The sequence below is a fragment of the Myxine glutinosa genome, chromosome 9 (genome assembly GCF_964187855.1).
Source record: "Myxine glutinosa chromosome 9, kmMyxGlut1.1, whole genome shotgun sequence".
Taxonomy (NCBI): domain Eukaryota; kingdom Metazoa; phylum Chordata; class Myxini; order Myxiniformes; family Myxinidae; genus Myxine; species Myxine glutinosa.
The window spans coordinates 8,967,935-8,985,617 of NC_136269.1; the positions used below are offsets into that span (position 1 = coordinate 8,967,935).

Here is a 17,683-nt window from a genome sequence, read left to right on the forward strand (position 1 = left end):
ATATTTTGTGGGGTGTTTTTGTACATTCTTTCATTATTTTGTACAACCCCACTTTCATCAGACAAGCATGACACATGACATCCTCTTTATAAAACCGAATTCAGCATTTTATTTTAAATATATACACTACAAGGCCAAACGTATGCGGACACTCCTTCTAATTGGTGGATTCGGCTGTTTCAGCCACACCCATTGCTGTCAGGTATATATATAATCAAGCACACAGCCATGCCATCTTCATAGACAAACATTGGCAGTAGAATGGGCCATCCTAAAGAGCTCAGTGACTTTCAACGTGGCACCGTCATAGGATGCCAACTTTCCAACAAGTCAGTTCATCAAATTTCTGCTCTGCTAGAGCTGCCCCGGTCAACTGTAAGTGCTGTTATTGTGAAGTGGAAAGGTCGAGGAGCAACAACAGCTCAGCTGCGAAGTGGTAGGCCAAACAGCCTCACAGAACGGGACCGCCGAGTGCTGAAGCGCGTAGCACGTAAAAATCCTCTGTCCTCGGTTGCAACACTCACTACCGAGGTCCAAACTGCCTCTAGAAGCAACGTCAGCACAACAACTGTTCGTCGGGAGATTCATGAAATGGGTTTCCATGGCCGAGCAGCCGCACACAAGCCTAAGATCACCATGCGCAATGCCAAGCGATGGATGGAGTGGTGTAAAGCTCTCCGCCATTGGACTCTGGAGCAGTGGAAACGCATTCTCTGGAGTGTTGAATCATGCTTTACCATCTGGCAGTCCGACGGACGAATCTGTGTTTGGTGGATGCCAGGAGAACGCTACCTGCCCGAATGCATAGTGTGAAATGTAAAGTTTGGTGAGGAACAATGGTCTGGGACTGTTTTTCATGGTTGGGGCTAGGCCCCTTAATTCCAGTGAAGGGAAATCTTAACGCTGCAGCATACAATGACATGCTAGAGGATTGTGTGCTTCCAACATTGTGGCAACAGTTTGGGGAAGGCCCTTTCCTCTTTCAGCATGACAATGCCCCCATGCACAAAGCGATGTCCATACAGAAATGGTTTGTCGAAATTGGTGTGGAAGAACTTGACTGGCCTGCACAGAGCCCTGACCTCAACCCCATCGAACACCATTGGGATGAATGAGAACGCCGACTGCGAGCCAGGCCTAATCGCCCGACATCAGTGCCCGACCTCACTAATGCTCTTACGCTGAACGGAAGCAAATCCCCGCAGCAATGTTCCAACATTGAGTGGAAAGCCTTCCCAGAAGAGTGGAGGCTGTTATAGCAGCAAAGGGGGGGGGGGGGGGGTCTTCAGGGCCTTTTTGGATATTTTTGGGTCCTCAGGGTCTTTTGGGCCCTGGGGGTCCTCTGTTTCTTCATGGTATTTAAGGATTTTCAGGTTATGTTGGGATTTCGGTGGTCTTAAGGGTCTTGAGGGGTCTTAAGGTTCTTCAAAGGTCCATTGGGTCTCAGCAGTCGAAAGTGTCGAAAGGTACATTCTGATAGTACATAATTAATAGACGTACATAATTAATAGACAGGATGGCACTGACTTCAAGCACTACATAATTAATAGATAAATTGAAAACTCAAATGGCTGGAGAAGATAACATAGTAGAGTTTCTTCTTCTTCAAACAATATCAACTCCTGGCTGCCAGACCGTAACACCAATCATATTGAAATTTTAAACATGTGTTCCGCTTTACGACTACTACATTACTTTGAAGTTTCACATCGATCAAAGTGGTTCAAGAGATGTAATTTTAAAAAGATTTTTGCTCAATCCAACATGGCCACCAAACCATGTGACATATGAATTATTCAGGGACAGCATATTATACGCAAGCATGGGGAACGTGTGTGAAGCTTCCGTTTGATCTGTAAAGCCGTTCTGGAGGAGTGGCTTTTTAAAGGTTTATTCTTCAAAAAATCATAGCTGCCAAACCATGTGACCTATGACGTCATGGTCACAGAACCTGTTGTTTGTCATGGGTATGCAATCATGCATGTAATGTTTTGCCTCAATCTGTTCAGCGATTTCGGAGAAATAGGGTTTTTAGTGTTTTTTTAAAGGCTTTTATGTTCAAAGGAATATGGCAGCCGAACGACGTGACCGATGACGTCATCATTCTTATTTTTTTCTTCACCAATTTATACCGAGAGGACACTCAATATATTTCATCCTGATCGGATGAAATTTTGTACTTGTCAAATTATGATGCCATAATGGAGGCATCTATGACATCATCATTAACATATGTTATTCCCCATGGAGAGTTCTTTACAAGGAGCCATATGTCAATGTTTTCCATGCAGAGCTTTCGGGGATATAGAGGTGCAAATTTTTTCGGTTTTTACAAGATGGTGCCCCATACCACTTGACCTGTGACGTCATAATTATCTTTCCAACAAGTCAGTTTGTCAAATTTCTGCACTGCTAGAGCTGCCCTGGTCAACTAAGTGCCGTTATTGTTAAGTGGAAACGTCTAGGAGCAACAACAGCTCAGCCGCAAAGTGGTAGGCCACACAAACTCACTCACGTTGGTCCGAAAAGAAAATTTCCTGTCAATTGGACCAACGGTTGCAGAGAAAAGCATATTCATTCTGTGCGGACAAAGACAGACAGACAAACAAACAAACAGTCAATCGGACTCAAATGCAATACCCTTTCCTCTGGCTAAATACAACAATAAAATACAATAATAAAATAATACAATAATAAAATAAAATAAAAAATAAATAAAATAATAATAATAAAATAAATAATAATAAAAATAATAATAATAATAAATAAAAATAATACGGTAATATATAATAGTAACAATAATATATAACAATAATATAATATGTACCAATAATAGGGCCATATGTATGGTGGTCACAATGTAGGGGAGAGATTAACCGTTTTCTTTATACAATACATTCGGGGACCCTAACTCAACATCTATAAGCAATTCTTAACTTTGTTTAATTTTTTTTAAATCTTCCAACCTTTGTTTTTTAAATCTTTCAAGGTTAATCGTTCCAAATTTTGTTTGAGCAATCGTGGAGTACAAGCGTGTTTGCAATAGAGGAAAGTTAATTAATTGTTAAATGAAACCTTATTTTTATCATTAATAAGACCTTGTTGTTATCTTACGTATAGTCTTGCTTTAATCTTCCATGGAACCTTTCGTATATCTTGCTGAACATGATTTGAGATCGCAGTCGTGAACCTGTCGGGAAGAATGCCTCTATTGTGCAACTGCAAAATTGGGGTGAAATTCGCGTTCTGGAAATGAATGTTCAGCGAATGAAGTGAGAGGAATACAAAAGGGATGTGCGAAGCATGTGGAACATTTTGAATGCATTTTGCCGCAATGATGCCGCCGCGTGTCACACGATGACAGGATTGGACCTGTGGATAGGATGCAAACATGAATTATGTGCCTGCGGGTTCTTACGAGTCTGCTTTGTAGCAGTTGCAGTCAAAAATGGGGCCTTTTCAAAAACAAGTACCAGCAAGCTATCTGTGTAAGTGACAGGCTCCTATGTAGAGGATGTCATTTTCCCTGTGACTCGTCTGTTGACTGTGTAATCACACAAAGAGCCCCCGCCATGGGTCCCAGAATGTTGCACAACTGTATGAACAACTTGAAGGAGAGAAGACAATTTCATTCAGGCATGAAGTCTGACTTTATGAAATAAGATACAGCTCTGGGTTGGCTTAGCGGTTAGGGTGCCGGCTTGGGATCCTGGGACCCTGGGTTCGAATCCCGGTCGATCGCTGAATTAACGCCAGAGGGGTTGACTCAGCCTGTCATCGTTCCGAGGTCGGCAAATTGAGTACCAGCTTGCTGGGATGAATGATCCCGGTGTGTACCCCGGTTAGAATAGGTACACCGTATCCCTGCGCATCGTAAGAGGCGACCAAGGGTTGGTGTCAGGAAGGGCATCCGGCCATAAAAACATTGCCTCAAACAGGGAACCATGAGGTCATGGGGCCCGCAAGGCTAACCCCTGCTCTAGCGGGGAAAAATGGCCTCAAAACGATCATTCATTCATTCATTCTGGGTCTTCAATCGCTTAGCGGCTTGGGATCCTAGGATCCTGGGTTTGAATCCCGGTCGATCACTGAATTAACGCCAGGGGGTTGACTCAGCCTGTCATCCCCCAGAGGTCAGCAAATTGAGTACCAGTTCACTGGTAATTCCCTGTGTGTTTCAAGAGGCGACCAACAGGGTTGGCTTCAGGAAGAACATCCGGCCACAAAACATTGCTTCAAAAAGGGGACCACGGCACCCGCAAAAGGCCAAACCCTGCTCTGCGGGGAAAAATGGCCTCTAAAGGTGGTTCTGGGTCTTAAATTATCACTCGCTTTGTTGTCATGCCACTCTCTGACGAGGGCATAACATAAAGCGACAGGGACTTTCATTTGTACAAAATTTGGATGACTGCACTCGTCTTGGGTAAGAAAGGTCCGAGTGGAACGATATTGTTTTCCTGATTGGAGTGCGGGTTCTATGGTTGATGGGAGGAATCCTGCTTTTGGCAGGTCATCTGTCGGGCGTTGGATGCGACGAGACGAGATTCAACTTTGGAGGACTTCCAGAAGGATGTAAAGTTTGCATTAATGTGTAAGTTGCTGCGATAACGGAACACAAAATTGAGAGGTTGATTTGACGAGCGAATAGATGGCGGACCAGCAGCGAGAGAATTGCGAAAAGCTGGAGGAGCTGCCGCAGCAGGAAAGCTCCACATTCAGATGGCTTGTCCAGACGCCAGGTGTTTCTGTCACAGCTGCCCGTTGATGAAATGTCACTTACTTGTCAGACTGACTAATTAATTTTGCACTAATTCATTTTTCATCCCCACCAGGGGAGGCCTTCATGCTGGCTCAATGGAAAAAAGCATTGTGTTTCGCCCCTGGGTTGAATAATTGATGGTTTCTAATTTCAACCCAAGGCAGCAGTGATTGTGAAAATCTTCGAAGCTTCCTGTACGTTCTGACTGTTTGTGCCAGTCTGGCCCGGAAGTGCATCCTTCTCTTAGCTGTTGTAGATCTAAAATAACGGGCTCCGGCATCTCGGCTTTCTGGTTGTTTCTGGGACACGGTCGAGGTAGCGGAAGTTGGCATAACTGACTGCCGCCTTATTTTCCTTTCGGTCCTGATTGATTATTTTATGATTGTTGACCAAAGTTGGCATCTGGTGATGACATTTCCAATCAGGTTCCATCACTTCCTCATTAATGAAGATCCTTATGTTTTCACCTGTACATGCAGGGCAGTGGTGATACCCCCAGACTCTTTGGCAACCTGTCGTGTATTACTAACATTTGGAAGGTACAAAGTACGAACCTTACAATGTCAGGTATGACATTTCATTGTGCAACATTTGCAGCAATAACAGTTCAAGGTTCATACTTGAACAGTATAAGATGAAGCATAATAGTAGTAGACGTATATCCCAACGATGTAAGTTTTGAACCATAACATCTAACAATGTAAGGGTGTTAGGATGCAAAGGTGAAACCTCTGCTGCAATATTCAGAAAAATTTACCCAGAAAAAAATGATCCCACACCTTCATCCATCTTCCTCCAAATAAACCTAAGATCACTGACACTCTGCCGAGGTTCCTCCTCCTTGGATGATTGGCCGTGGGTCAGAATGAGCTGAAAGTTTGGGAATGCCTACGAGCACTCACCAATTATTGTCTAATCTCACCAGGGGCTCCAGCGAGCAATGATATACACTTTCTCAGCAGCAAAAATTGCTTTTCAAATTGTATTTTCATTTTCGGCAACTAATGCTAGCAGCACCTGAATGACGGTATAAATTTTATGATAAGCAGCAACGAAGCCATCGCGCTGACGTGCAATTTATTTTTTGGTAATGTTATGTGGTTACAGAATGAACCCGTGTTATTAATACGAGCGCGCAGGGGTATCGGGGGTGTATGGATGCTCTTCAGTGAAGAAAAGGCGATGCCTTATTCCAGCTTGCGTATTATATCCCCCTCGCTCTGCGGCTTCCTTTTACTACCTTCATAAAGCATGCACCTGTGCCCATGCTGATGGTTTCGGTGCAGATAAAATAAAGAAATACTGCGGCGTATCAATGCGTTATTATAGGAGCCGCACCAGATTCTGATGCCGTGTACTTTATTCCTATCGATCGCAAATCAGGTGGAATGACAATTGAGGAGGCGCAAGCCTTGAGATATGACTTTTACAATTACCTATTGAATTTTCACTCGAATCGGTTTTCTTCTTCGCAATTAATTGAATTTCGCTAATCACAGACATTTCTCAATATTATATTCTAATTTTCCTGCCCTCTCTTTTTTTGGTGTTAACCCGAGGAGCTGTTGCCTTGAGCCTCGGACATCCTGAAAGACTTACCTGTGCCATTTGACTGACAAATTCAGTGGACGTGCAAGTTTTCAAACATGACGTCTCATTAGAATAGTGTCAAGAATATTATTGCCTTGTAAAATGTTTGACTAATTCTCGATGCAGGCTTAACTGCTTGGATTCATTTGTTGCCTGCGGTGATACGCTGCTGCTGAGATTCTCAAGAAGTGATAACCATCCTGCCCCTATGCTCTAGCAAAGACTGCGTTGAAGGAAAACCCATAATAACATCGAGTAGATCCCACACTCAAATAGACTCCCAAATTACAGGACAAAATTCATGCTCCAGGACAAGAAGCGCAACCAAACGGACTCCGTTCTCCAGCATTGACTTCAGTGCAGACCACATGGTCTGGCACAAATCCTACGATGGAGAAAACCCTCAGAAACCCAAGAAACGAATCTTCTTTTTTCTCAGTTTCTTTAGTTCTAATCGGGAATCACGGAGCTAAACAACACGCTGCAGAGTGACCTGCTGCGCATCGAGGAAGCTGCTCGCAAATGCCGCTTTTCCCTCTCATGCGGCTGGCAAAGCGGGCACGGCACAGCGCGTAGCTGCGGGGCTCCGCACACGGGGACGTGATTAATTACGAGGCAGGCTCGATGCTGCGGGAGATTAATTGCAGGACTCGGAGCAGAGAGGCACGGATGGGACCCACCGCACGCACGGCCATGCGCTAGCCGCTCGTCCGGACCGGTTCCGCGCTTTGTTCTGCGGGGCAACGCTAATTCCAGGGCCGATTCTCAATGCTCACGGGCCAAATGTGGGTTGAAGCAAGTGGGACACGTCACCCCCATCACCTCCTCTCCTGCTACATGGAAATCTAGAACAACAAACAGGGAACATCTGTCACCTTTAGGCCTTCGATGTCTGCCTCTGTAGCCATCAATCATTCGGAACAGACCTCTCAGAGATATTTCAGCCTCTTTACTTCTGACATTATGGATCAAAGCGGAGGTTTCCCTTGACCATTTTGTAATTTAAAAATGAATACTATGTTTTAGATGGTGACCATCTCAAAACAGTTATGTCGTTTCCATTTTGAAACTCTGGACATACTGTAACTGTCTGGAAATGAAACCCTCTCGCATATCTGGAAAGTCTGGCTTTTTGCAGAAAGGACAATAAATTGCCAACGATGTTTCTTTATTCTTCTTCCCTTGTGCTGGGATGGCTTGTGAATGGTGTCTGACGCTGTTTATACAATAATCCAGATCAATTCATTTGTCATGGACATTAAGGTGGAGAAATTAGGAGACATTATCCTACAGAGGAGATAGATAGTCAACAATCCTATTAAATTTATCAATCATTGTTACTACTGTTTTTATTATAATTATTATATCATCAAAATCTGAGCTGCCTACCTTAGATTTGGAATCTCGACCCAGTACAGGGTGATTCTTCAATGTGTGTTCCGTCCATCGGACAGACGTTAAACGTGTCCTGTCTGCCAGCATTTGTTGGTGGATGTTAAAGATCCCATGGATCCTTCGCAAAGAGTAGGCAAGCTATCACTGGCACCATGAACAAATTACAAATTCCTGCCCTGAGCAGCAGGGGGAGTGGCATCAGCAGCACAGCCATGCCCTCAGCCATTGATGCCATTCACAGCCATGTGTTGTAGCTGAAGGCTCACGAATAAGGAGAGACCGAGAAGCATAAGGAGAATAATAATAATAATAATAATAATAAATGCTGAGGACAGCATAGTATACAGTATAACTGTATATGAATGAATGAATGAATGATCGTTTTAAGGCCATTTTTCCCCACCAGAGCGGGGATTAGCCTTGCGGGCCCCATGACAATCATGGTTCCCTGTTTGAGGCAATGTTTTTTTTATGGCCCGATGCTTTTGCACATATACATACCTTAGTCACCTCTTGTGATGCGCAGGTATTCGGTGTACCTATTCTAAATCGGGGTACACACCTGGATCATTAATCCCAGCAAGCTGGTACTCAATTTGCCGATCTCGGAATGATGACAGGCTGAGTCACCCGCCTGGCGGCAATTCAGCAATCGACCGGGATTCAAACTCAGGATCCGAGGATCCCAGGCCGGCACCTCAACCGCGAAGCCAACACCGGGATTCAAACTCAGGATCCGAGGATCCCAAGCCGGCACCCTAACCGCTAAGCCAACACCAGGATTCAAACTCAGGATCCTAGGATCCCAAGCCAGCACCCGAACCGCTAAGCCAACACCGGGATTCGAACTCAGGATCCTAGGATCCCAAGCCAGCACCCTAACCGCTAAGCCAACACCAGGATTCAAACTCAGGATCCTAGGATCCCAAGCCGGCACCCTAACCGTTAAGCCAACACCGGGATTCGAACTCAGGATCCTAGGATCCCAAGCCGGCACCCTAACCGTTAAGCCAACACCGGGATTCGAACTCAGGATCCTAGGATCCCAAGCCGGCACCCTAACCGCTAAGCCAACACCAGGATTCGAACTCAGGATTCGAGGATACCAAGCCAGCACTCCAACTGCTAAGCCAACACCAGGATTCGAACTCAGGACCTTAGGATCCCAAGCCGGCACCCTAGCCGCTAAGCCAGCACCCTAACCGCTAAGCCAACACTGGGATTCAAACTCAGGATCCTCAGATCACAAGCCAGCACCCTAACCGCTAAGCCAACACCGGGATTCGAACTCAGGATCCTGTGATCCCAAGCCGGCACCCTAACCGCGAAGCCAACACCAGGCAACTGTATGTTGAACTATAACTTATAGTCAGATATTATAGTTAACAGAGAGTATTACGAATGCAAACAATGACGTAACTCGAATGGATGATATCATCAGTGTTGATTGAGGTGCTCTCTGCCGTGGGAAGCAAGGAGAACCTGATGTTTCAGGTGTTAACACTTCGTCTGAGCGAAAGAGGGTCATTGGACGAAACGTAATGTTCTCCTTCCCATTGTGGTTAACATACCTCAATCAACGTCCTGTTGATGTAACCCATTGTTCTGTCTGTCTGGCGGCACAGATAAACACATCGCCATCATGATCACGATTAGTTTTTCATTCAACAATGACAAAACTATCATGATTGATTGAATGATTAATTTTGAAGCTCATTCTTTTGGCAAATGGAACTGGACGCACCAACCCAGAGTGATGTCAGCCTTGTCGTGCATTACTCGCACTACGCACACAATTTAATAGTTTGGACAAAAGGTGCATTTCCCTCTTAATGTAATTGAAAAAGCAAATGCAACAGGCACAAAGGAAGACAGTCATAATGGCGTACATGGATATATATATATATATATATATATATATATATATATATATATATATATATATATATATATATATATATATATATATATATATACATATGCATGCTGACTGGTACCACAGAGGTAATAACACTTTCCTCTGTGCTGTCTAGCCTGGGTTTGAATCCCGACACGTCCCATTTGCCGGCATTAGTTCGTGGATGTTAAAGACTCCTTTGCTAAGAGTAGGTGAGTTATCGCCAGCACCCGGTACAAATTCTAAATTCCTGCCATTGAGAAGGCAATGGCAAACCACAGTGTAATCTTGCAGTGAGGCCGCTTCGAGCAGCACTGAGTCTGCCTTCAACTGGACGACCATAATTATATATGAATGTGAATGTATATATGCATATATACTGTATGTCTGTGCAGTGTCTGTGTTGTCTTGTCTTGTCTTGTCACTGAACTACTTTCTCAAACTTTTGTGAAATCTTATCAAACTTCTGGTATGCACATATCTCTCCGTGAAAGCCCACAGAATCTTGTTTCTCACAGTCTGAGAGTCCTGTGGGTGCTTTTTTGCAAACTCCAAGCGGGCTTTCATGTGTCTTTCACTGAGGAGAGGCTTCCGTCTGGCCACTCTGCCATAAAGCCCAGATCGGTGGAGTGTCGCAGTGATGGTTGTTCTTCTGGAAGTTTCTCCCATCTCCACACAGGATCTCTGGAGCTCAGCCAGAGTGACCATCGGGTTCTTGGTCACCTCTCTTGCCAAGGCCCTTCTCCCCCGATTGCTCAGTTTGGCCGGGCGGCCAGCTCTAGGAAGAGTCCTGGTTGTTCCAAACTTCTTCCATTTAAGAATTATGGAGGCCACTGTGCTCTTGGGAACCTTCAATGCAGCAGAGATTTTTTTGTAGGCTTCCCCAGATCTGTGCCTCGACACAATCCTGTCTCTGAGCTCTGCAGGCAGTTCCTCCGACCTCATGGCTTGGTTTTTGCTCTGATATGCATTGTCAGCTGTGAGACCTTATATAGACAGGTGTGTGCCTTTCCAAATCATGTCCATTCAATTGAATTTACCACAGGTGGACTCCAATCAAGGTGTAGAACCATCTCAAAGATGATCAAGAGAAATGGGAGGCACCTGAGCTAAATTTCAAGTGTCATAGCAAAGGGTCTGAATACTTATGTCAGTGATATTTCAGTTTTTTCTTTTTAATAAATTTGCAAAACTTTCTAAAATCCTGTTTTCTCTTTGTCATTATGGGGTATTGAGTGTAGATTGATGAGGGAAAAAATGAATTTAAACGATTTCAGCAAAAGGCTGCAACATAACAAAATGTGAAAAAAGTGAAGGGGTCTGAATACTTTCTGAATGTACTGTAATGCTCTACAAGTCGGCCTCGGCTATCCCAGAAGAGCATCAGCATTACTTTTCCAGTGGACGGCTGTGTGCGGAATGTTTTCGGCTTCGGTGAAGTTGAATGGTGCCACTCTTTGCTTGCCCTCTTCGTTTCTGGCTCAAAGTTGGATCCAGCCTTCATCCCCAGTCACTAAGCGCTGTAAGAGAGCGTCACCTTTTGTTTTGTAACATCTCAGAAGTTCTTCACATGCATCCACTCGCCGTTCTTTCAGTTCGGGTGTGAGTTGTATAGGCACCCACCATGCACACACTTTGCAGAACCCCAGCTCGTTGTGAATGATATTGTGTGCTGAACCATGGCTAATGTTCAAATATATATATATATATATATATATATATATATATATATATATATATATATATATATATATATATATATATATATATATATATATATATATATTAGTGCTGGGCCGATATCGGAACCAGCAAAGGGAACAAGCCTATATCGGCGATTCTTCGGTAATTTGTCCCGGCAGATGACAATCAGTGTACAGTTCTGATGACCAATTAAAGTTGTACTGCACTCTATACAACCCACAAACCTTGGGTAGCTTTCACCCTTGTTTAGAACTAATTTCAATAAACAAATCAAAGAAAACAATGTTGCACCTATTGTTTTAGAAACAGCTGCCAGTACAAAGAAAACTGCCACGACTCCATCCGAAATGCGATGGCTCTTCCTGACTTTCTGGTGGGGTAACGCTTGACGTCATATGTTCCAGACGTGCATCAGTGTCCATTACATTTTTTTTTTTCACATTTCAAAGGTGGTCTCACAGTATACTGGCTTCCTGAGCAAAATGAGCGACATTTTACATGCAGGTTGTAAAATGACTGCTTAATTCGTTGGACCGTATGCTGTGACGTGCTCTCGCGCAATCTCACGTGATCCGGCATTGAAAAAGGCACATGGCGTTCAAAAAACCAGTGAAGGCACATGACGTTCAAAAACACGTAACCAAACACATGTAGCTCTATTTATTCCTCCATAATAATGATTACTTCGTTTTTAACCTCTTCTACCTCCTCTGTTATCCTCATAATTTTCCCGTGCGCCTCTCCGAGTTCCCCCTCCAAACGCCACCTTAAGCGTTTCCATTTTACGTTCCATTATGTTTGTGTTCACTCATCGCCCGTTCCTTTACCTCCATTACTTTGCCCAACTCTTTCATCGTCTTTGTCACCTCATCATGTCGTGTTCTTCACTCCCTCTTTTTTGGCTCCATGTGTTTGAGTACGTACACTCGTGTGCTGATAACACCATTTATAACACTGAGTGAACAGGTGTTCGACTTATTTAATGAATTAATAATTGTTCGGAACGGAATCCCTTTGTAATCTGGGGGGAGGGTGGGAGGATTCTTTGTTCCTGCATTGTCATATTTTGTGTTGAAGTTGATTTTCACACGATTAGACAAACAGGAAACGCTTCATTTTATATCCGTCAACAACTTATCGAATGAGCACACTTCCTTCCTTCCTTCCATGTGCATGCTGCTTCATTAAATGTATCGATTCAAAGCCATGGAATACCGTAAATCTGGGCATGGCACTGATCAAGCATGATAAACATTTAATGTGTGCGAAATGACGTCATTATGTAAATAGTTTATAATCGGAAGCTGTAACATAATCGGCAGATTTTTTTTCTTTCTCATAGGTTAAAGTGAAATTTCCTAATCGGCCCAGCACTAATGTATATATATATATATATATATATATGTACTGTAGAAGAGAGATGTCTGTCTGTGTCACTATTTTTCTCAGAGTTGGCTGAACAGATCTTCGTCAAACGTTCAGAGGTTCATCAGTGAGTGCCTGGGAGTGTTTTAGGCCAAAAATAAAAAAATAAAAATAAAAATTATTATTATGAAAAACAAAAAGATCGTTTTTTTGGAGTTAAAAAAAAAATCTCTCGATAGTGCCGAAGCCTTTTTAAATTAATGACAGTTATATACATGTGCACATTCAAATAAATAAATACAAAACAATCACCAGACATTTCAATACAAATAAATCAAACAATTCCGGAAGTGTACGAATTTGGTAGTACAGCTTCTTCTTCTTCCTTATCTGCATCACACGAAACTCAGAAACGTGAGCCACATTCACCCACCAGCATATATGTGAACACCCGCCCCTCCCCTCCCCTACCCTCCCCCTCCCTCCCCCTCCCAGCAATGCCAGGTACTTCTGCTAGTATATATATATACAGTCACGTGAAAAAGTAAGTAAACCCCATGTAAAGTTTTGACTTTTTCAACATATTTTAACATACAGCTATTTGATCTTCATTTCAACAATATTGATAGATAAAGGTGATATAATATAACAAATATCATGAAACATTTACATTTTGTAGTCCATTGTATAATTTAAATAAACATAAATGAAAATTTCACATGTGGAAAAAGTAAGTACACCCCTACATTTATCACTACTTCAAATACCTAAAATTAGAATCAGGTGCACCAGCTCAGGTGCAAATGATTAGAATATCGTTAGATAGGATCTTGGAGGAAACTGTCTTATTTAAACCTCAGACATTTAGTTTGGTTTGCTCTTTGTTGTTGAAGTGTGTGGCGTCACCATGCCTAGATCAAAAGAGCTCTCTGAGGCCTTCACAAAGAAGGTTATAGCTGCCTACGAGTCTGGGAAGGGATTTAAAAAGACGTCCAAACAATTTGAAATCAACCATTCGACTGTCCGGAAGATCATCTACAAGTGGAGAAGATTCCAAACAACTGCCAACTTGTTCAGGCCAGGCCGCCCCAGCAAGTTCAGCACGAGAGCAGACCGCAAGATGCTGAAAGAAGTCTCTAAGAACCCTAGAATGTCATCACGGGACCGACAGGTAGCTCTTGCCACTGTTGATGTCAAAGTGCACGAGTCTACCATTAGAAAGAGGCTGCACTAATTTGATCTACATGGGAGGTGTGCCAGGAGGAAACCTTTGCTGTCCAGAAAGAACATCAGGGCAAGACTAAAGTTTGCCAATGAACACCGAGGCAAAGACCTGGACTTCTGGAACAATGTGCTCTGGACAGATGAGTCAAAGGTAGAGCTATTTGGCCACAGTACCAGAAGACATGTTTGGCGAAAATCAAAGACAGCATTTGGCCACAAGAACCTGATACCAACTGTAAAGCATGGTCGTGGAAATATTATGGCTTGGGGCAGCTTTGCTGCATCAGGGCCTGGGCAGCTCACCATCATAGAATCCACTATGAATTATTCATTGTAGCAGAGGGTGCTTGAGGATAATGTGAGGTCATCTATCAGAAAGTTGAAGCTCAACCGAAGGTGGACCTTGCAACATGACAATGACCCTAAACATACCAGTAAATCCACCAAGGAATGGCTGAGAAGAAAGAAATGGAGGGTTCTGGAATGGCCAAGTCAAAGCCCGGATCGAAATCCCATCGAGATGTTGTGGGGGGATTTGAAACGAGCTGTGCATGCAATTGTGCATGCTTTGCAACAATTTTTTGTTGAATAAATTATTGCAAAGTCAATGTTTCAATGTTTTTTGTTCAATTAGATCACCTTTATCTATAGATACTGTTTAAATGAAGATCAAATATTGATATGTCCACATATGTTAAAAAGATTAAAAAAAAACATTTCATGGGGTGTACTTACTTTTTCCACATGTGAAATTTGCATTTATGTTTATTTAAATTATACAATGGACTACAAAATGTAAATATTTCATGATATTTGTTGTATTATATCACTTTTATCTCTCAATATTGTTGAAATGAAGATCAAATAGTTGTATGTTGAAATATGTTGAAAAAGTAAAAACTTTGCATGGGGTGTACTTACTTTTTCACGTGACTGTATATATATATGCCGATGGTCTGTCTGTGTGTTGCCATTTTTCTCAGAGATGGCTGGACGGATCTTCGTCAAACTTTCAGAGTTTCATCAGCGATTGCCTGGGAGTGTTTTAGGGGGGGGGGGAGGGGGGGGGATTTTTTTTTTCAAAAAAAAAAGTTCGTTTTCTTTGATTTTTAAAAAATCTCTCCATCGTGCCGAAGCCTTTTTGATTTGACTAATGACACTTATAATTATATACAATTACACATTCACATAAATAAATACAAAACACAAACATTTGAACACAAAATATCAAACAATTCCGGAAGTGTACGAAGTTAGTAGTAAAGCCTCTTCTTCTTCCTGAAAGTCATCATACTTAACTCAGAAATACAAATACAACTTTGCCTGGGTGGTAACATAGGCTATGTGGCCGTAGCCTCATGTTTGGGTGTGGGGGACCGGGAGAGGAGTGTAAATTCTCTATGCAAATGTGTACGGTGTAGCACCACCTCGTGATGGTGGCAGAGGGTATTAAAATATCCTTTTTTACCTGGGCAACACTGAGGTTAAAGCATTCTTTGCATGGATAAATTTTCCCCCTTCCCTTCCCCCCTCCTCCAAAACGGAGGAGCCTGTCAAAGCCCCTCCCACCCCAAAAAAACATGTATATGTAGTATATATTTACCCTCCCACTCTCTTCCCCACCCCTCCCTGTTCCACTCACCCCACTTCCTTCTTCAACCCTCCCTCTCCAGCCTCCCCTCCCTCACTCGGCAACGCCGGGTATTCCTGCTGGTGTGTGTGTATATATATACATACATATATATATATATATATATATATATACATATATATATATACATATATATACACTGTATATAAATATATATATATATATATATATATATATATTGTTACAGACGCGGTTTTAGATGTTATTTTACCGAGCGGTGGTGTATTACCGCGTCCGAACAGTTACTCCCCGATTAGAACCCGATCCCGCCCGATCCCACTCGAACATTGGCCGAATCGCGCTACGCTAAATCAATGAAGGAAAGGACACAACGGCTGGGATAAATGAAACGACACAAGGGGGTACAGTTCTCAAGACCTCCGGAGGAGGATATAATTGGTGATGCAGAAAAGGGGTAGATTACAAGGTAAGAGGTAAAGCACAGAAAAGATGGGCACTTAGACACAGTCTTATCTATCCCCGACAGACCACAGACAAACGGAACAAGACTGACTTACACGGGGATTGATGGCAAGGAAGGACAGGCAGTCGATAGCACAAGGTGCACCTTGGCTCAGGGGCAGAATCAACACGGTCCGGTCCAGAGATGCGGGGAGGTATTTCAGCGCTCGGAGGTGGCGTCTTCTCTCTCCAAGCTGAGGGCGCATCTGACGTCACCTCCCTCTTCCTGCGCATGCTCAGCGGGGAGTGACACGCCCTCGGCTCGTTGGCTCCGCCCCAGATGGAATCGGTCCGCCGCTTCTATTGGGTGCGGGGGGTTACCGGGCTCCGCCCTTGACGAGGAGCTGACAGCGAGCCCCTGCGTGGTAACCCCGTCGGAGCACATGTTCAATGGCGGCTAACCAAGCCGGAGTGAGGACGCACACTCCCCACGCCGCCGCCGCTGTTGTTGTTGTTGTTGTTGTACCATGAGGAAGAGCTGCGGGGAGGTATTGGGAGGTCCTAAACTTTCTAACGGTGCCATACAATCACATTCTGGTGCAACGAAGAGTCAGAATTAATGGAAACGAGTCCTTAACTGACATAGACTAAGAATAACTAGCAAGATGTCCTATAGTTGTCTACGTGAGATGCGGTGGATCTGGATGCAACATTTAATGGGGGAAATAGGGGAAGGTCGGGTCTACAGAGTGTTGTTTACAGAAAATGGGACTAGGGAATGGGGGATTGGGGATAGTTGGGAAGTATTGGGGAAATAGGGGAATATTTACAAGCGGATATGGATGGAGGCCAATCTCATATCCGCAACAATATATATATATATATATATATATATATATATATATATAAATACACTGTATATACACTGTATATAAATAAATAAATTAATATATATTATATATACATATATGGAAAATACAATTTTTACTTGAAGCAATTTGCTGTTACAAACTGTTTTTCCACTATTTCTCACTTATCTGGCATTCCCACTGCTTTTCCTCTAACTTTTTCACTTTTTCCCTAAATTGAACAGTGCTCTGCCACACTAATTTATTTTATCGACCTCTTGCATTCCATTTAATTTCCCTTTTGGTAAGTGCTTGCTCTCCAACGTTAAGCACAGCCTGCCTGTTTTAGGATATTTCAGTGCAGAGAACCAAGGCTTATTGGTCAGCAGCTGGCAGGCACAACTATGACATCATGGACTTTCCACTTGCCACATGAAACATCATGGAGCAGTTATTTTTGGCACAGAAGGCTGGATGGATGGTTGGCAGGCAAATGTAATCTGCTCAGTTGACCGACATAGAGCTTTCGGTTATGTCAGTGAACAACATTGTGTCCAACTTGGCATTAACCAAATGTGAAAGTCATGTGAGCCTCGCATTACGCTGGCAACGTTGGGAACCTGGCAGGTTCTGTGTGGCTAAAAGGGTTTAGGAAAATTGACATCATTATTGTGATAGATAATGTTTCGCAGGAAATATATCTCTGTTAGACGTTGCATTTGCAAAGTGAAAGCTTTGAAAAAAATCTTCGTGGATACGTTTTATGATCATCAATCAAATGTATGCATTGCAATGACATCACAATTAGCTTTATTGATTTCTGTTAATCACACTTGCTTGTTATTGAA

The 17,683-nt window shown here is 43.0% G+C and overlaps 1 protein-coding gene across 1 annotated transcript in view; it reads left to right on the forward strand.

Annotated features, from left to right (window-relative positions):
- The window catches only part of ESRRG (estrogen related receptor gamma), a 544,168-nt gene that overhangs the window by 67,769 nt on the left and 458,716 nt on the right, over positions 1 to 17,683 (forward strand).